This window comes from Pristis pectinata, chromosome X, assembly GCF_009764475.1.
Source record: "Pristis pectinata isolate sPriPec2 chromosome X, sPriPec2.1.pri, whole genome shotgun sequence".
In the NCBI taxonomy this organism is placed as follows: domain Eukaryota; kingdom Metazoa; phylum Chordata; class Chondrichthyes; order Rhinopristiformes; family Pristidae; genus Pristis; species Pristis pectinata.
In genome coordinates, this window is record NC_067450.1 from 4,251,961 (window position 1) to 4,272,851 (window position 20,891).

Below are 20,891 nucleotides of genomic sequence, written 5' to 3' on the forward strand. Positions count from 1 at the left end.
TTTTACACCTCCTCCAAAATCTGCCTCCCAATCTGTTCCTCAGTGTCTCTGCTGCTATTTTGGGGGGGGGGGGGGGGGGGGGGCGGGGGTCTACAGAATTCTCCCAATAGAGTAATTGCTCCCTTCCTGTTTCTGACCTTCACCCACACTGACTCGGTGGACGATCCCTCCAGGATGTCCTCCCTTTCTACAGCTGTCATACTGTCCCTGATCAGCAAAACCCCTCCCTCACAACATGAAAACTCAACACTGACACCGTTCAGCCAAGATCAAACCCAAGTCCCTGGAGTTGTGAGGCAGCAGCGCTAACTGCTGCGCTGCCCTTGCACATTTTGTCTTCTGCATTCTGTCCAAGTAAACCGTCCATGTGAGAAGAAGTTAAAAAAAAAATTGGAAATACTTGGCAGGTCAGGTAGTATCTCTGGAAAGAGTGAAAGACTTAACATTCTTGAGTCAGGTCAAATGAAAGGTCATCAATCTGCAATATTAATTCTGTTTGTGTCTCCACAGATGTTGCCTGATCTGCAAAGTATTTCTGTTTTTATTTCAGATAACTAACATCCACAGTATTTTGCTTCTGTATTGGACACAAGAAGGATCTTGCCAGGTATAGGAGCAGTATCCAAGTTTTTCATTGGGCTGGGACTTTTACTTTGGGGAGGGGGGGTGGTAGAGGTGGTGGGAAGAAAGTGGTTGACGTGAAAGGTGAAATTCACTCTTCACACTGCACATCTTTGTCCAAGACTTTGTTTCTGGCTTTATTGTTAGCAGACAGTCAGTAATTGGTGGGGTGAGATGGAAAACAAACAAAACTGCAGATGCTGGAATCTGAAACAAAAACAGATGCTAGAAGAACTTAGCCAGGCAAGCAGTATCTGTGGAAGGACAAAACAGTTAATGTTTTGGATCAGGGACCCTTCCTCAGAACTGAGGAAGAAATGGAGGGTTTCCAGTTTTTGAAGCAGAGCTAGGGGGAGGAGTGAGGTGCAAGTCAAAAGACTATATGTAGATTGTTTAAGGTAGTTCAGGTGATAAGGTACGTGAGTATTGACTGCTAGCAAGGCATTTTAAAGAAATGGAGTGAGAAAGGAATGTATGTGAATCTAGAATTTATAATCAGATTTATCATCACTGACATATGACGTGAAATTTGTTTTGTGGCAACAATATGTGTGAAAATGGGAAATGATGAGAGTAGTTTGAAGTTGGAAGATTTGATGCTCATTCCAGAAGGTTGCAAAGTGCCTTGACAGACAGAAGGGATGTTGCTCTGATCCTCAATGTGGCAGTGGAGGAGGCTGCAGATAGGTCAGAATGGGAGTGGGATTGAGAATTGAAGTGGCATGCAACTGCAAGCTCCGGATCACCCCTATGGACTGAGTGCAGGTGCTCCACAAAGTGATCACCCAGTCTGTATTTGGTTGCTCCAATGTAGAGGAGGCCAATGAAGATACATTGGAGAAACCAAACGCTGATTAGGTGATCTCTTTGTGGAGTACCTGCACTCAGTCTGCAGGAATGATCCCGACCTTCTGGTTGCATGCCACTTTAATTCTCAATCCCACTTCCATTCTGACCTGTCTGTGGCTTCTTCTGCCATAGTGAGGTCAAACATAAACTCAAAAAAAATCTCATCTTCGGTATAGGGACTTGGCAACCTTCTGGAATGAGCATTAAATTTTCCAACCTTAGGTGCAATGCTTTCTCATTGTTTTATCATGCTTATGTCCATTTCTCACCCTGTTTCTTTAAAATGCCTTGCTAGCAGTCACTACTTGTCATCTTGATCACCTGATCTGCCTTAACCTTTCTCTATATAGTCTTTTGTCTTGTCCCTCACTCCTCTCCCTTAGCTCTGGTTTGAAAACAAAGACGTCCACTCTTCCCTGAGTTCTGAGAAAGGGTCCCTGATCTGAAATATTTACTGTTTTCTCTTTCCAGAGATGTTGCTTGATTGACTGAGTTATTCCATCATTTCTGGATTTTATTGTAGATCACAGATCCTTGCTCCAGTTCTATTAAAATTTTGGATTTGATTTATTTTGAATTCTTTTATCCATTTCTGCTTTCTGTTAAATTTTATTTCCTCTTGTAAGAGCTGCTTTCATCCTGTTGTTTGTCACTGCATGGTTAATTGATCAGTTTATGCCCCCTTGTTACCTCTGCTCTGTAACTGGTCAGTAAAATGTGTGAAGATAGGGTGGGTGTGATGTGTATTGGGTTGTGTGTGTGTGTGTGTGTGTGTGTTTGCTGTGGAGTTTGACAGCCAGAGGAAAGAATGCCTTTGCTAATCATCGAGTGGTGTTTGGTAACTGGCAGTTTTAGAGAGTTATAAGTGCAAATCCACCCCTTGGTATTCTTTTATGTTCATAAACTGATTTCTGAATGATTTTAGAAAATTTCTTGACTCCATTTTTTGGAAAAAGGCATTTAAGCCATTAGAGACTTGCACAGATGATGACTTTTGCACAGTATTAAGCTGGTTTTATGTTCACCAGTTGCCAAACCCCAGGTTATGGGGAAGCAAGTAAGTGCTCTGATCTCCTGCTTTTCAACCATGAAGTCCATGTGGACTTAGTAGATCAGATTAGGAGTTTTCAAGTGACAACCTGACTAACGAGCATTGAGCAAAGTATTGATACTGTAATGGCTCATAGATTCATCGTAGAGCAATATTGAACACATTCTTTTTACCTGTGTGTTTCAGCAGCATATGCATCAGTTAGTCATAAGTGAAGATAAGCTGGGTCACTTAAAGTCCATGGGAGTTTATAGACTAAAAAAAGTGTCATGATGTCAACAGCCATACCAGCTGCAATGTGACACAGGCGCATTCTGAATCCAACTTGGCGCATAAATTGGAGCAGTACTTGGCTCTGAAAACTGGTGGTATTCTTGGCTGTTTGCTTTAAGCAAATCTGAGCCAGTAACAGGCATACATTATCAAAGTGCCTTTCAGTGGTATACTTGATTGGTGGCTTCTTCATGCTGTTTCTCCCAAACATCCAAGTAGGCTGACTGAACTTTCCTGTTTAAATCAAAATATGAAGATCAACTTGAAGCAAGAATATTTGATTTGAATAGTTGGTGTTTGATTTATTGCACCATTTACCCCCTAAGACCTACTTTTAAATTTAGCACAGGCCAATAGTGTAAAAGTTCTTTCTCCACCAGTTGTGAAAGTTCAACAAGGAGGCCTGATTGACATCCCAGAGGACATAGGTCATTACTACAAAATTGCCTGTATGTTATGCCTCATAGTGACTTGTCACTGGTTATCTCAGTGAGAGAGAGTGTTGCTTCCCACCAAAAACATTCCCCCACCTTGGTCAGAATGTTTGCACAAAACAAAAATAAGAAAAACTTGGGTTTAAAGGCCAGTGTATAGGTACTGGATAACCCAGGGAAAAGAAATATGAATATTCATTGATTCTGAAGAGTCTACAAAGTAAATTTATTTCTAATTTTGATGCAGAAAGCTTTTGCATGCTTGAAGGGTGCAGTGATGGGGTGGTCAATGATGTGTGAGCATAAAAGAACAAAGTGAACTTTCAACTTTTGTTTTAGGTTCACCAAGTACTCATGTAAAGCAGCTTATGGATGATCTCTAAATTGAGCTATGACTCAGCTCACTTATTGAAATTCATAAGAGGGTACTTTCATATGTTGTTCAGGATTTGGCTGGAAGTTGCCAAAATACTCATTGTTTTCAGAGGAATGCTTTAACCTCCAGTAAAAGTGTAGTGACCACAATTTTAAACTGCTTTATTTTCATCATCCTCGCTTCTGTCCCATTGAATCACATATCTGGCTGACATCTAATTGCTGTATTTGCTAAGTTGACTTGATTTTTTTAAAAGGCAATTGTAAAATTCTGATGGTTCATGTATATTTAATTTTGTCATATTTATATTTTCTCATGACACAGACTTGATTCGCAGTACCCTCTTAACCTACTGACCCACGTCTTTGGGATGTGGGAGGAAACTGGGGCAACTGTGGGGACCTACCAGTCATAGCGCGAGTGTGTAAACTCCTCAGATGGCATCCTAGATCTGGATCAAGCTCGGGTTGCTGGAGCTGCACAGCAGCAGTACTAACTGCTGAGGCACTGTACCCCTTCCCCCATCCAGTGAGGTTAAGCAAGAACTGAACCCGTCCAAAATGAAAACTCCCTTTTGAGATGTTAGGCATCTTTTTTCCTCTTGCTAAATGAACTAAAACCTCAAAGTTCAGGTGTATTAAGTTGTCTTGAGGTTTAATGCTGCTTTCTTTCCTGTACCTGCTGTGTGTGAAGTTTGGCATTGCTATTCTGGGGAATCCTTTTGCCCTTCCTTCCTGAATAAAACACTTCCACACTCAAAGCCTTGAAGTGATTAGGCTTTTATTCTGATACTTGTGACTCCATCAAGACTGTTGTTGAATTTGCGTAAATTCTTGTGCAAATTGTGTGAACTATCCAAGAAGGAAGTGAATTTTTCTTGATGTTCATGTGGATGTTATATTATTGAAGTACAGTGTAATAAAATGGTTGTTTTTCAAAATTAAAATCTTTTTGTCTATTCCAAGCTAAGGCCAAATGACTGAATCAACCTGTATTCAAATTTGAATCTGTTAGGAGAATTTTTCTTTTTCTCATATTCTTACCAAAGGCTATTTACCACATGCAGAACAAAGTAGTGCCACTCTTGTGCTCATTGTGAGAAATTTGAATGATCGTGGGAAGGATTCATTCCAATGCACAGAGTAGTTAGGTTAGAACAGCTCCCATCTTTGAAAAGCAACAAAATGAAAATTATTTCAATTGCCATAATTTGGTGAATGTGGAAGAATTTTAAATGTAGATTCCACGAGTGAACTGGAACAGTTGTGGGCATCTTAAACTATCAGTTTTTGGAAGGTGAGCAGATGCCAGAATAGAAATTGCAATCGAGTGCAATGAATCTGCTGTGATCTTTTAAAAGGGAGAGGAATGGTTAATTTTGCAAGCTGTAAAATAAGAATATTGCAATGCTTTGCTTTGATTAGTTTGCTAGCTTCAGAGGGAAAGAGATTTTTTTGATCTGGACTGCTGCCTCGAAGTAAATGCATGTCTCATGAATGTTTATCATGGAGTTCTAGCTTGCCAAGTGCCCTGTTTTGTTTCCAATGTATGTCAAGTATTTCAAACCATGTCAATTCATCAAACAATGCAGATGGATGTACTGAAAACTAAGCATGTAGGGGCACGTCAGTTTATTAGTGGGTGGCGGATTGTAATCCAAAGGCATATCAAATTTGACATAATGTTTCTTGTTGCAATCTTTTAAAAAAAAATTACCTTTTACTTGGATGTTTGGAAATATACTGATGATCTACCTGGATACCTGGAGGGGCCAGTGCAAAAAGATTGGTGAGATTATACACTTGCTGAGATTAGAAAAATGGAACATTTTTTTCATGGTCAGGAACCTTTGTAGTTGTTGTGATACAGAGTGATCTTGGTTTGCTGGTACACAAAGCTAACTTTGCAGGTACACCAGGCAATTCAAAAAGCCAATGGATTGTTTTTTAATTGCAAGATTAAGGAAGCCTTTGAGATTACACCAGGCTTTAGATGACACCTGGAGTTCTGTGTGCAGTTTTGGCAATGTAGGTTCACAGAACTGATTCCCGGAATGAAGCGATTGAATTATGAGGAGAGAATGAATACAATTAGTCCATACTGCAGTTTAGAGGAATTAAAGGTGTCTCATGGGGACTCTGAGGAAGTTTGAGAGACTAGTTGCTACAAGGCTGTTTCCTCAAACTGTAGAGTCCAGATTTGCCAACCAAAAATTGAACTATTTGGATTGCTCCTACTTACTACCCAGCACTCAGTCAATGCCCTTGTGGTATTGGTATTGGTTTTGGTTTATTATTGTCACTTGTACCGAGGTACAGTGAAAAACTTGTCTTACAAACCCATCTTACAGGTCAATTCATTACACAGTGCAGTTACATCAAGTTAGTACAGAGTGCATTGATGTAGTACAGGTAAAAAAAAATAACAGTACAGAGTAAAGTGTCACAGCTGTAGAGAAAGTGCAGTGCAATAAGGTGCAAGGTAACAACAAGGTAGATCGTGAGGTCATAGGTCATAGTCCATCTCATTGTATAAGGGAACTGTTCAATAGTCTTATCACAGTGGGGTAGAAGCTGTTCTTAAGTCTGGTGGTGCGTGCCCTCAGGCACCGTTGATACATTTTAAATGTGGTGAAGTTTCTGCCACAGCCACCCTTTCAGGCAGTGAAGTCCAGACTTCCACTGCTCTTTGAGTTGAAAGGAGTAAGGTTTCCTTGACTCCCTTCTAAATCTTCTACCAAGTGACCCAATTTTACTTCCCCATAGTTATCCACCTCTCTGTCATGGAAATAGGTCCTTGTTCACTCATCCAGGCCTCTCATTCCATAGACCTTATCTCTCCTTGGCCGTCTTTGTCTCGAACAAAATTTTCTCTGCATGTTTCCTGTAATATGGTGACCATAATTGCATGCATTACTTGAGCTGTGGCCTAGCTAGCGTTTTGAAAATTCTAGTGTGACAATTCTGTCAACCTGTCCTTCAGAATTCTTCTGAGTAATTTGCCTAATACTGATAATTTGGCTGACTGACCTGTAAGTTGATCCACCCCTTTTTTTCTTAAAATAACAAGTGCCACATAGGCAGACTTCTGGCATGACACCTGTAGCCAAAGAGGATTGGAAAACGATAGTCAGAGCCTCTGCCATCTTCACCCTTTTTGAGAGGCAGGGATACATTCTATCCAGGTCTAGAGATCTATCCATTTTCTGACTTCTTGAAATAGAGTTGTACAGCACAGCTCACCATGTCCATGCCAACCTTTTTGCCCATCGACACTAATCCTACTTGACTGCATTAGGATCTTGGCCTTCAATGTCTTGCCTATATAAGTATCTGTATAAATATCTCTTAAATGTAATAATTGTGTCTGATTCCACTGCCTCCTTTGGCAGCATATTCCAGATATCAACCACTCTTTGTGTTTTTCTTTTTTAAAAAAAAGTTTGCTCCTCATCCCCTTTAAAACTCCTTCCTCTTGTCTAAAAGCTATGCCCTCTTATTTTTGATACCTCTACGATGGGTAAAAAGGTTTTGACTGTCTAGCCTATCTATGCCTCTCATTATCTTGTACTTCTATCAGGTCACCCCTCAGCCTCTTTTACTCCAAAGCAAACAAATCCAACCTGTTCCCATAACTAAAGACTTCTAATCTGGGCAATATTCTAGTGAATTTCCTCTGCACTCTCTCCAACGCAATCACATCCTCCTTGTAATGTGGCGTCCAGAACCACATACAATACTCCAAGTGTGGCCGAACCAGTATATTGTGAAGAATCCCAACTCTTGTGTTCTATGCCCCAACTTAGGAAGGCAAGCATGCCATATGCTACCTTCACCACCCTAACTACTTGTGTTACCACTTCTAGGGAATTACGGACTTCAGCCCCAAAGTCCCTCTGTTACTGTATATGTTCAACCCCTATTTGACTTCCCAAAATGTCAGTTTGTCAGGGTTAACCTTGCACTTGTCAGGGTTAAATTCCACTTTCCAACACTCCGCCCATCTTGCCATCTGATCGATATCCTGCTGTAGCCTTGGATGTCCTCCTTCACTATCCACAGCACCAATTTTCATACCATCATCAAACCTTCCACATTTAATATCCAAGTCATTAATATGTATCACAATCAGCAAAGGTTCTAGCACTGATCCCTGCTGTAGACCATTAGTCACAGACTTCCAATCAAAAAAAAATCCTTCCGCCACTACCTTCTGCCACCTATCACCAAACCAATTTTGGATACAAGTGGCCAACTCACTTTGGATCCCATGTGGCTTTATCCTGTAGACCAGCCTACCATGCAGGACCTTGTAAATCCCTTTGGAATTTATACTTGTTCTTTTTTTTCCCTTTCCTGAACCATGTTAAATCTGCCCAAATGATAGCTGCCTCCAGTAAATTCTCCCACCATCACCCTTTCCACTTGCCCAGGTTCACTTTCTAAAACTCAATACAACTCAAAGCAAAACTCTCTTGATTTTACTCTTATTTCAAGAATTCAGCACCTTCTGTGCCCTTTATTCCGTTACTGTCCCAGTTAAAGTTTTTGGGTAGTTTTAAACCCTAACAATTACTGTCATGTTTTTTAAAAATTTCTAATCTGTAAATATCGAAAAAAATGTGATCTAGGTAGATTGTGTTTATTAGACAACTGTTCGAAAGATAAAAAACAGTTGTCAATGAATAAATCTCGAAAACATGTTATGCCCTTCATTTTCCATAAGGAAAACGCTGAGTCAATTCGAGATGGTTGAAAGAAAAAATTAGATTGAATAGGACTTGATAAATTAAATTTATTCAATCTAAAGAATTTACGAAATTGAAACCATATCCGTATTGTATGTTTAACTATTGGATTAGTCACTTGTTTACTCAATTTAGTAAGTGCAAAAGGGAATGAAGCTCCTAAAATAGAAACTAATGAAAATCCTTGCACTGATTCACACTCAAGGTGTACCCAACAGGGACAATGAGTTGCATCTAAATCTTGTGCCCAGAAAATTAAGTATCTAATATTAATTGCCCAATAGTAAGATCTAAAATTAGGCAAAGCCATACCACCATCCTTTTTTTAATCTTTGTAAGTATTTCTTACTTAACCTTGGGTTTTTATTCTGCCATATATATGAAAGAATTTTGGAATTAATAGTGTCGAAAAAGGATTTTGAAATAAAGGTTGGAATCGCCTGAAATAGATACAAAAATTTTGGTAAAATATTCATCTTAACTGCATTAATTCGGCCAATCAATGATAAAGAGAATGGGGACCATTTAGTGAATAATTGTTTCACGTAATTAATTAAAGGTAAAAAGTTCACTTTAAATAAGTCCTTGTGTTCTTGGTAATTTTAACACCCAGGTATGAATAGTAATCAGTCACTAATCTCCAAATGGTACTTGCCTGTAAATTGGGACTTGCATGTTTAATGGGAAAAGTTCACTCTTGTCAAGATTTAATCTATAGCCAGAGAAAACACTAAACTGAGCAAGTAGTGATAATACTGCTGGAATAGATTTCTCCGGGTTAGAGAGATAAAGTAACAGGTCGTCTGCATAAAGAGATATCTTATGAGTCTCCTTTCCACGAGTAATACCAAATATGTTAGAAGAATCCTGAATAGCAATTGCCAAAGGTTCCAAAGCAATATTAAATAATAAAGGACTCAAAGGGCAACCTTGTCTAGTACCTCGAAAAAGCCTGAAAAAGGGGGATCTCTGATTATTAGTAAGTATTGAAGCCATAGGTGTGTGGTAAATCAATTTGATTGCGGATATGAAATTTGAACTAAAATTAAATTTCATACTGTCATGTTTTTGCACTCCTCAGAAACTTAACTGTGTACATGTACATGAATCCTATTTGCCCACATTACATCCATATCCTTTTATGCTTTGCCTATTTGAGTGCCTGTCTAAATATCTCTTAAATGTAGTGATTGTATCTGATTCCACCACCTACGACTCCACTGCAGCATGTTCCTATCAGCTACTCTTTGTGTCCAAAAAAAAACTTTCCTCTCAAGTCCCCTTTAAAACTCCTCCCTCTCACCTTAAACCTATGCCCTCTTGTTTTGGGGGCAACAACTCAAAAGATTATGACAGAAATAGCGTGGGTGATTTCCTGCCTTGCCCTTCCTCTTTTCTCCCTCTTTCAGTCTGAAGAAGTGGCTGCGATTAGGAATTGCAGGTACAAGCTTGTTCATTAATGCTGTGATTACAGTACACCAACAGTTACTTATTGATCATCTTTACTGGAGAAAAATGTCCCAAATCACCAAGCCACATGACGTGACCAAACATTTGGTGAAAGTGGTAGGTTTCAAGTAGAGTCTATAAGGCACTGCAGTCATGCTGCCCCAACCCATGTTATTATTTTGAAGGTGCAGAACCCTGTGGAACTAGTATACAATGTACTTGCAGTGGACATCTATTGCTACAAAATTAATGTAAGAAGAATAAATTTAAAAATTTCTTGGCATCTTCCAGTTTAGAAGATCTTGCACCAAGTGTCTTTCTCTTGAGGTGGTTTCTGATGACGCTGGAGCCTATAGATGTTTCTCACCTGGCAAGTTTAATTCCAAAAACAAAAATCAGGCCAAAACAAAATATAAAATCCAAGGGACATGGCAATTGTAAATTCTCAAAAACAAAATTTTTACAGTGGGGGGGGTGGGGGGGATTAAGATGGAAAAGGCATGATGGCATAGCATTAAAGCAGTCTTCTTTAACCACAACCACGTCAACAACCTCTTTTATTAATCAGGTAACTTGAATAGGAAGAGTAGGCCATGTGTTCTTTTGAGCCTCCTTTGCCATGTGGTGGGAGCATGGTATTTGATCCACTATCCTGCATGAACCCCAATGCCCCCATGTCCTTTGATTCCTTTGGATCAATGGATTTTTGAACACTCAACCTTGAATCTACTCAATGGCTCCATGTCCACAGCTCTCTGGGGTGGAGAATTGGAAAGATTTACAGCCAACTGTAGTTCCTAATCTCATTTCAATTCTCACGGTCTGACAATTTATCCTGAAACTGTCTCCAAGTTCAAGATCCTCCAGAGAAAGGAAGCAACATCCCAGCATTAAGCTCTTTCAGAATCTTGTATATGTCAGTGAAATCACCTCTTATTCTTCTAAACTTCAGATAATATCAAATAGAATGGGCCTATATTTCCTCCCGATCTGAGACCGACCTGCACAGCGGTCAGATTAAATGTATATTCTGATAAAACATTTTGGGGTTGAGTTAACTTGTGCCACGTTGGCCCTTGGTACTTTATTCAGGTCAGTATATTTTGAATGTATTCGTGCAAGTGTTGTCTTTTCTTGAACAGTATTTGGTATTTTATCCTCAAGCAGATTGAAGCATGTCCAATATATACATTCAGTTTTGTGTTGGATTTTAATTTTGTATACAGGCTGACTTTAAGTCTGCTTCTTTATCCCAGGAATCAATCTTATAAACCTTTCTTTTTAATAAAAAACAACAAAATGCTGGAAATATTCGGTAGGTTAAGCAGCATTTGTGGGAGGATAAATGGGGTTAACGTTTTGGGTTGATGACCTTTGCTGTACTGCCTTCAAGGCAAATATCTTTCTTGACATAAGGAGACCAAAACTGTACACAGTACTGCAGGTGTGTTCTCACTAAAGCCCTGTATAATTGTAGCAAGAGATCCTTGCTGTTGTACTCCAAATCCCTTGCAACGAGGGCCAACGTTCTATTTGCCTTCCTGATTGCTTGCTGAACCTGCAGATCAACTTTGATTCATTTTTAAGGCCATCCAAATTTTTCCAACACCAGCCTTTTAACGGTGGTTGTTTCAAAGAAAATGTTCCATTTTTCTATTCTTGTTACTAAAGTGATTAACCTCGCATCTGCCATCTTCTTGCTTACTTAATCTAATTGTATCCCTTTGCAAACTCTGTCCACAGCTTACTTTCTTAGCTTTGTGCTTTCAGAAAACACGAATAACAGGACAGTGTATAATATACTCATTTCAGGGTAACTTAGAAATAGCTGAGGCGCTACTACTGATCCTTGTGGTATCCTAGCAGTTACAGACTATCAATCTGAAAATAACCTATTTATCAATACTACTGTTTTCCATCTATTAACTAATCCTTTATCCATGTTAACTTGTTATCTCCAACCCTATGAGCCCGCATATCACAAACTCCATCAAATGCTTTCTGAAAATCTCAATCTACTGCCTCCTCATTATCACAGCACTTATAAAAGAAAAATGGTCAATAATACAAATTATTGCAACAATCTAAGATTCTAAAAATGAGACCTTGCATTATCCATCTATTTAGCAGTCCTAAATTTTGGAGGAGTGTATTGCAGGTAGAATAGACTTCATCTGAGAACATGAGATGAAGTATGTTTCAGCCCAGCAAGCTTGCTGCTTTCACAGGTCATGCAATTGCTGTTATGTACAATATTAGTTTATTCTCTTGAGGGAAAACTTGGCCATTAAAGATACTTGTACAGCACCTATTTGCTGCTGCTATTTGGTCACCTATACCCATCCTTGGAACCTCAGAAGTCCTGTTTACCATTCTTTAAAGGAGTTAACACTTAGACAAAATGTTTTTGCTTAGAGGCTGTAAGGGGATGATTCCCCCCACCCACCCCCATCTCTAATTTTGTTCACATTTTAATTTTAAACCTTTCATCCTTTGGTGTCTGTGGGTTAATAAACGCATTCCATAATCTTTCTCTCAATTTTAACCATCAGACTTAAATTGTACTAAAATCTTTTTTTTGATCGAGAGTTCCATTTTGCAAGTCGTATGTAATTTAGACAGTCCCAGAGATGTCATTATGCTCTGTACTCTCCCATGCATTATTATCCTTTTCAAAATTAAGCGTGCAAAAGGCATCTGGAGCATGTATCCACATAATTTATGTTTACCTTTTCTATTCCAATTGCGTTATGTCTCAGCTGACTTGACGTAGCCCTCGAGATCCAAGGAAATTTGAACAATATATAGTCCAATTAATGTGATCCACTATGTCAATGTCTTTGTTTCACAGAATGGATGGCTTCTGATTAATTTCCTAAATTGCATTTTGCATTTGTATATCATCAGTCTAATGCAAACCTAAACAATTACAACACATTAGTAATGCCATTTCAGCACTCTAAATTGTAATTGTTCGACTATCATTCATTCTGAAATGTGGACATCATCCTCATAAGATACAGCAGATGCTGCATGAGCCCTGAATTGTGAAGTGAATACAACTCCAACGACAATTAATGGCCCCTAGGTTCACTTACTTTGCTGTTGTTTCGTCTAGCCCATTCTTTGTGGCTAAGTTACTTGGCTAAATCGTCTCAAAGGTTGTATTTATTCACCAGAAATAAATGGAGAGGTGTGCCTAGAAAATCCTTACAATTAATATATTGATTATGAATTTTCTTTACTATGTTCTACAATGAGGTGTAGTTTAGTTGATTTTGAGTGAGCAAATGAGCTTGTGAGCACACAAACTGAACTGTAGATATTAGTTTTTTTAAAAAAAAAATCTTTAGAGATTCCAGTCCAAGTATCTCTTGGCAAATGAGCCACGTGTTTGTTTTCTGTTGTGCCAGAGATGGAGAAGTGTTTGCTCGTCCCTTAAATCTAAGTGAGAACTTAAATCCTGATTAGAAATTTGAAGAGAATAATGCTTTCCTCCAAGGTGTCTCAACTGAAATGTCAAAGGTTTTGAAGGCTACAAAGGGAATCTGGTGCCACGTAATAGAAAAGTTCTAACAGGTAATCGGCCGGTATCACACCAGTAACTGGCTAAATTATTCATTCTAATACAAGTTAATTTAATTTAATTTATTTTCTTTTAAAGAAGAAAGTGTGGTGACTCACCGTCTAGTTGGGCGAACCGGCTCGGCAGTCGGGTCGCGCGGTGTCGGAGCGACGAGGCCTAAGATGGCGGCGGGCCTCGTCTTTCCGAGCGACGGGGAGAACCCGCGCGCAGGAAAGTCCTGATGACGTAGGACTTACGTCGTTGCCAGTTGTTTTGGGCGGGAACATTCTCCCTTAAAGGGCCCGCGCAAGGCGGGAAAATAAACCAGTTCTGTTTGGCAATCCTCCGAGTAGAGTCTTGTTTTATTCCGCGGTAGCAACCGCTACATTGGTGACCCCGACGGTCCAAATGGCTTTTGGACCCGCGAAATGGACGACAGCGCAGCAGCCAACACAGTGGCCCTCAAGCTGCCCACCTTTTGGACACTTCGGCCCAGCATCTGGTTTGACCAGGCCAAAGCGCAATTCCACCTTCGGCAGATCACCTCCGACTCCACAAAGTACTACCATATGATTAGCTCTCTGGACCAGGAGACAGCCGCCCAGGTTGGAGACTTCATCCAGTCGCCTCCGGAGGAAGATAAGTACCCGGCTTTCAAAGACCTTTTGATCCGGACCTTCGGCCTCTCCCGTCGTGAGCGCGCCGCCCGCCTGCTTCATCTGGATGGCCTGGGGGACAGATCCCCATCCGCCCTAATGATTGAGATGCTGGCATTGGCCGAGGGACACAAGCCATGCCTGATGTTCGAACAGGCCTTCCTCGAACAGCTCCCCGATGACATCCACTTGTTGTTAGCTGACGCCGACTTCAGCAACCCCCGTGGGGTGGCCGCCCGGGCAGATGTCCCCTGGAGGGCCAAGCGCGAGAGCGGTTCGTCTGTCAGTCAAATCACCAGGCCGCGAGCCCAACGCCCGCCTCGCCCGGCCCCAGCAACAGAGCAGCCACGCCCCAGGAACGCAGACGACGACACGGGTGACCAGCTGTGCTTCTACCATCAGAGGTGGGGTGCGGAGGCCCGTCGATGCCGCCCACCCTGCAAGTTTCAGGGAAACGCCAGGGCCAGCCGCCGCTGATGGCTACGGCGGCTGGCCGCCGACAGAGCCTCCTCTTCGTTCAGGACAAGAAATCTGGACGGCGTTTCCTCATTGATACTGGAGCGGAGATCAGTATTTTGCCCCCGACAGGCCGCGACACTCGTGACAGGCCACCAGGTCCTCTACTCAATGCCGCCAACGGTACAACGATACGGTCTTTCGGCACCCGTACGCTTCAATTACACTTTGGCGGCAGTCGTTTTACCTGGACCTTTACCCTTGCCACCGTCGCCCGACCACTCCTAGGAGCCGATTTCCTTCGGGCCCACAACCTGTTAGTCGACCTGCGAAGGAAGCGGTTAGTCCACTCTAGCACTCTCCGGACCTATCCCCTGGGAGAAATCAGCCCACCAGCCCCGCGCCTGGACTCCATTTCCCTTTCTGGCGACGATTTCGCCAAGCTCCTAGCCGAATTCCCATCGATTTTGGCACCTTCGTTTACAAATTCTAGGCCCACACACAGGGTACGACACCACATCATTACCACAGGGCCACCCCTTCATGCCCGAGCACGACGATTACCTCCAGACAAGCTCCGCCTGGCAAAGGAAGAGTTCCGTCACATGGAGGAGCTGGGGATTGTTCGCAGGTCAGACAGCCCCTGGGCCTCCCCCCTGCACATGGTCCCCAAAGCCACCGGAGGGTGGAGGCCCTGCGGCGACTACCGCAGGCTGAATGACGCCACCACCCCGGACCGCTATCCCATCCCTCACATCCAGGACTTCGCAGCGAACTTACACGGGGCCCGCATCTTTTCCAAAGTGGACCTCGTTAGGGGATACCACCAAATCCCGGTCCATCCGGATGACGTCCCCAAAACTGCGATTATCACCCCATTCGGCCTGTTCGAATTCCTTCGGATGCCGTTCGGCCTTAAGAACGCTGCGCAGACCTTCCAGCGGCTGATGGACGCGGTAGGCCGAGACCTGGACTTCGTGTTCATTTACTTGGACGACACACTGATCGCCAGCCGTAACCGCCAGGAACACCTTTCCCACCTCCGCCAGCTGTATTCCCGCCTCCGCGATTTCGGCCTCACGATCAACCCGTCCAAGTGCCAATTCGGACTTGACTCTATCGATTTCCTCGGCCACAAAATCACCAGCGACGGGGCAACACCCCTACCCGCCAAGGTGGATGCTATCCGCCATTTTGCCCGCCCCGACACAGTCAAAGGCCTACAGGAATTCCTTGGGATGGTCAACTTTTACCATCGTTTCATCCCTGCAGCAGCCCGTATCATGCGCCCTCTGTTCTCGCTGCTGGCTGGTAAGGGCAAGGACATCACCTGGACTGATGAGGCTGCGGCTGCTTTCGTTAAGGCCAAAGACGCCCTGGCAGACGCCACGATGCTGGTACACCCCAGGACTGACGTCCCGACTGCCCTCACGGTAGACGCGTCCAACACCGCGGTGGGTGGGGTACTGGAACAGCTACTCGAAGGCCGCTGGCAACCCTTGGCATTTTTCAGCAAGCACCTTAGACCGCCCGAACTGAAGTACAGCGCTTTTGATCGGGAACTTCTAGCGCTGTATCTGGCGGTCCGGCATTTCCGATACTTTCTAGAAGGCAGGCCTTTCACCGATCATAAGCCTCTGTCCTTTGCCTTCTCCAAAGTCTCCGATCCCTGGTCAGCTCGTCAGCAGAGACATTTATCCTACATTTCCGAGTTCACAACTGACATCCAACATGTCTCTGGAAAGGATAATGTCGTTGCTGATGCACTTTCCAGACCAGCCATCCACAACCTATCCTTGGGTGTCGACTACACGGCCCTAGCTGACGCACAGCAAGCCGACGACGAACTGCCCAGCTACAGAACCGCAGTCTCGGGTCTGCAGCTCCGAGATTTCTTGGTTGGTCCAGGTCAGCGGACCCTACTTTGCGACGTTGCGACTGGTCAGCCCCGCCCTATAGTCCCTGCAGCCTGGCGGAACACGTTTTTGACTCGGTACATGGGTTGGTGCACCCGTCCATCAGATCTACTGTCCGACTGGTCGCCAGCAAGTTTGTCTGGCATGGCCTGCGCAAACAGGTCAGTGAGTGGGCCAGGACTTGTCCGCACTGCCAGACGTCAAAAATCCAGCGACACACCAAGGTCCCACCACAGCAGTTCGAGCCTACCCGTAGGAGGTTCGACCACATACATGTCGACCTCGTGGGCCCTCTGCCGGTTTCAAGAGGAGCCCGGTACCTCCTTACCATCGTGGACTGGTTCACGAGGTGGCCTGAGGCAACCCCCCTGACTGACATCACAACTGATTCCTGCGCCCGGGCGCTGCTCACAACTTGGGTCTCACGTTTTGGCGTTCCGGCCCACATCACTTCAGACAGAGGCACCCAATTCACTTCCAGTCTCTGGGCTGCATTAGCGAACCTGCTCGGGACGCAGCTGCACACCACCACGGCCTACCATCCTCAATCAAACGGGTTGGTGGAACATTTTCACCGCCATCTGAAATCGGCCTTGATGGCCCGCCTGAAGGGTCCTAACTGGGTTGACGAGCTGCCTTGGGTCCTGCTCGGCATACACACTGCCCCCAAAGAAGACCTCCGCACTTCGTCAGCTGAGCTTGTATACGGGGCGCCACTAGTTGTCCCCGGGGATTTCATACCTGCCCTTCGGGACCAAGGGGAACAACCCCCAGCAGTCCTACAAAGACTGAGCGAGAAGCTTGGCGCCTTGGCCCTGATTCCCACCTCACGGCACGGTCAAGCCCCATCCTGCCAGCCCAAGGAACTACGGGACTGTAAGTTTGTTTTCGTTCGCAGGGGCACACCTCGGGCGCCATTGCAACGACCATATGAGGGACTGTTCCGAGTCATACGGAATAACGGATCCACTTTTATTTTGGACATTGGAGGCAGGGAACAGGTTTTCACGGCGGACCGCCTCAAACCGGCCCATTTGGATCTGCAACAGCCTGTCGAGGTTGCCACGCCGCGACGCAGAGGCCGCCCCCCTAAGCGGCAGCTGGCACAGCCCACGGACCTTGGGAACTGTATCGCCGGTTCTGGGGGGGGGTTGTGTGGCGACTCACCGTCTAGTCGGGCGAATCGGCTCGGCAGTCGGGTCGCGCGGCGTCGGAGCAACGAGGCCCAAGATGGCGGCGGGCCTCGTCTTTCCGAGCGACGGGGAGAACCCGCGCGCGGGAAAGTCCTGATGACGTAGGACTTACGTCATTGCCAGTTGTTTTGGGCGGGAACATTCTCCCTTAAAGGGCCCGCGCAAGGCGGGAAAATAAACCAGTTCTGTTTGGCAATCCTCCACGTAGAGTCTTGTTTTATTCCGTGGTAGCAACTGCTACAAAAGTCCCTTTTTTTTCCTGCAGTGTGTCAGCACAAAATTGAAATTTTGTGAAGGATTATTAATAGAATAACTGATATCAACATTATTTGGTTTTAAATGTGCACGCCTCCCTATGGCAGCAGTCCAGCTTACTCTGCTCATTTTCTGGGAAATGATTCTTACTTCCCAGTGAGCTCTGTTTTTAACCCTTTCGCCCTTTAGTAATGAAATCCATTTTTAACTGGCACCCCTATTGTATAGTATTAATGTAATCAATGAAACTTTGTTTCAAAATGACTTACATAAAGTAGTGGATGGAGGAGGGACAAGGATGCAATTTTGTTTGCAATAGACATGCACAATACTTGGTTTAACAGGGATTGGGGAGGAGAGTTGATTTTTGAATAGGCAAACGACACTTTGAATAAGCTAATTACATTTTTGCCTTTCACACTTTGACAGTGCATGTAATGAACAGTATTGTTCTTTAAAGTCCTAAACTATTTAAGCTTCAGACAAATTGACAGTAACTAGAAAATGGTGCCTCTCAGGTTGGGTTGTGAATAAAATTGCACAAAAAAACAAGGTCAAGTTGGACAATAAATTGAAGAAATACCCAGTGCTAGAATTTGAGCAAGTAAAGTTTTGAAAACGGTTTAAATAAAGAAATCCCATTCTTGCAAAGAATTTGTATATCTCTAGGCTGAGTCTAAAATGTGGATTATGTTTATGAAAGATATTTTAAAATATACCTGGTGGTTGAGAGATTGGAACCCAATGGCTTCAACTGTGTAAAAGATTTCATGGCTCCATTTGACAGAGCAGGAGGGTTTTGTGTCATGGCCAATATTTTATTCCTGAACCAGTACACCACAATGGTTCTAGTCATTTATCTAATTGCTGTGTGACTGTTACATTACTGTGCATTAATTGGCTACTATGTTCCCCTATGTTACAGGACATCAAAAGAGTTTTAGTTGTGATAATCCTTGGACCCAGAGGTCATGAAAATTATGCAATTTCTTTTACTGACGACAAAAATGCACTGTATTTTGCTGAAAATTTACTTGAAATAAAAATTGGGTTTGAGCCACTGCATTGAAACTTTTTTTTGTTCATACTTAGTTGAGGAATTTTTCCACTACTTTGTGCCCCAATGTTGGATTTGACTGAAACTTCCATGATTTTTATTGACGGCTGCTGGTTAGGGACCTGTGAGTTCAGGTGTACAAATTTTTGGAGGTGACTGTTTCAAATAAAAAGCTAAAGGGACCCTGGGCATTATAAATAGAGACCTAAGAGTGCAAAAGCAAGGAAGTTGATCTGAACCCTCGTAAATCAGTGGTTATGCCTTAAACGGAGTATTGTGTGCAGTTCTGGGTACCATACTTTAACAACGATGTCAAAGCCTCGCAGGGAGATTTGGTAAGAGTGGTTGAAGCAATTCAGTTGTTTGCAGAGACTTGAAGTATTGTTTTGCAGTACAGAATGTTCAGTGAGATTTAAGAGATCTTCAAAATTATGAAGAGTTTTATTAGAGTAAACTGCTTGGCAAGAAGGTTGATAACGAGAGTGGGTAGATTTAAGGTAATTTTTAAAGGAGACAGGAAAGGTGAGAACGCACTGCCTTAAAGGATAACAGAAGACGATTCAATGGTAACCTTCAAAAAGGAAATTGGAAAATATTTTTTAAATAATTGCAGGCTATGGGGAAAGCGTAAGACTGTAGAGCCAATTGTTAATTCTGTCAAAGAGCCAGCATGTTTCTGGTTGAACTGGATTGGTCTCCTTGTGTTCTGTATGATTTCCAGAATATGAGGGATTTCCAGAAATCATTTTTCTTATAGACTGCAGTTCCCAGAAGAAATTTCGCTCCTTTTCACTTCATCAGCAACCTTGCCTTCCCAGCTTGCTGTTTACATTGTAGACCTGTATGCAAAACAACATCAAATATGAAAACTCTGGTTTTGAGCATGCGGAGATGTTTTTGTTGTCAAACATGTTTTATTCTGTCATTTGTGCAAGATTTCATCCTGAAACATCAATAATTCATTCCATCTCTGCCCCCCCCCCCCCCCCCCCCCCCCCCCCACAGATGCTGCTGGACCTGCTGAATTCCTCCAGCTGATTGTGTATTGCTCGAGATTCCAGCATCTGCGGTCTCGTGTCTCCATGTTTTATTCCATATTAACTCCAACCCCTAGCACACCAGAAAAAAAATTCAAGCCTGCAGGCTGGGTTCAGTCAGCTTGCTTGTGGGAGTCAAAATTTGTCCATTCTTCTGGTACTGTTGATGTTATATTTTGTTGATTTTTTTGAAGCTTGTTTATTCTTACAATGTTTCAAGTGCTGCAAAAAACATTTTGTATCTATACTGGAAGCAAGAGGAATTTGACAGTGTCAGTGGAGAGCCATGTATTAAAACAGTAAAATATTGTTTTATGGTCTTTAATATTGGCCTTTTAAGTCAATTTTAGAAGCCTAGCATCTATGAGCTGACTTCTATTTTATCCTGTTAAATCTAATTATGGTAGACTGGCGGCAGACTCGTAGATAGAGGTAAAACTGGGTCTACATCTGCTGGCAATCAACAGAAACTGAATGTAACAGCAGGAATGCTACCTGACTATTCTCAGGCAGCAGACTTCCAGACTTGTGGACCAGTATGAAAGTGACTTTTAACTGCCCTTTTTTCTCTCCTGATGTGGATATTTGGAGGGTCCACAGAAAGTTGTTTCTCAATCTCTTCTGAAGACAGAAGCAGTAACCTTCTAGTATCTTCTGAAGTGGCCATTTAATTGGGTAAGCCCGGATACTAAATGTCTTGAGGCCACCTCATTTAACACCTGTGTGTGTACAGATTCAACAGTGGTGAGAAGTTGAGATGATTTTTCTTCCTTGGCTGGGCTACATGGACAATTGTAGTCTGCCCTAACCTCGCGCAAACCATGGACCGTAAGTTTTACATTCTTGCTAGGTACTTTTTTTAAATTACCCCACTAAATTACTGTCAGAAAACAGTAGGAATTTTAAAATAATTTGTTAAAAACCTGCAAATGCGGATTTTCGTGAGTTAAGATTTT

At 43.0% G+C, this 20,891-nt stretch overlaps 1 protein-coding gene across 6 annotated transcripts in view; it reads left to right on the forward strand.

Moving 5' to 3' along the window:
- The window catches only part of ikzf4 (IKAROS family zinc finger 4), a 120,981-nt gene that overhangs the window by 30,712 nt on the left and 69,378 nt on the right, over positions 1-20,891 (forward strand). The window contains exon 2 of one of the 6 annotated variants that reach the window (XM_052009451.1): positions 551-607. The exons of the other annotated variants lie outside the window; for them this stretch is intronic. The gene's annotated coding sequence lies outside the window, so the exon portion shown is untranslated. The remainder of the gene's footprint in view (positions 1-550; positions 608-20,891) is intronic. 6 annotated transcript variants of the gene reach the window in all.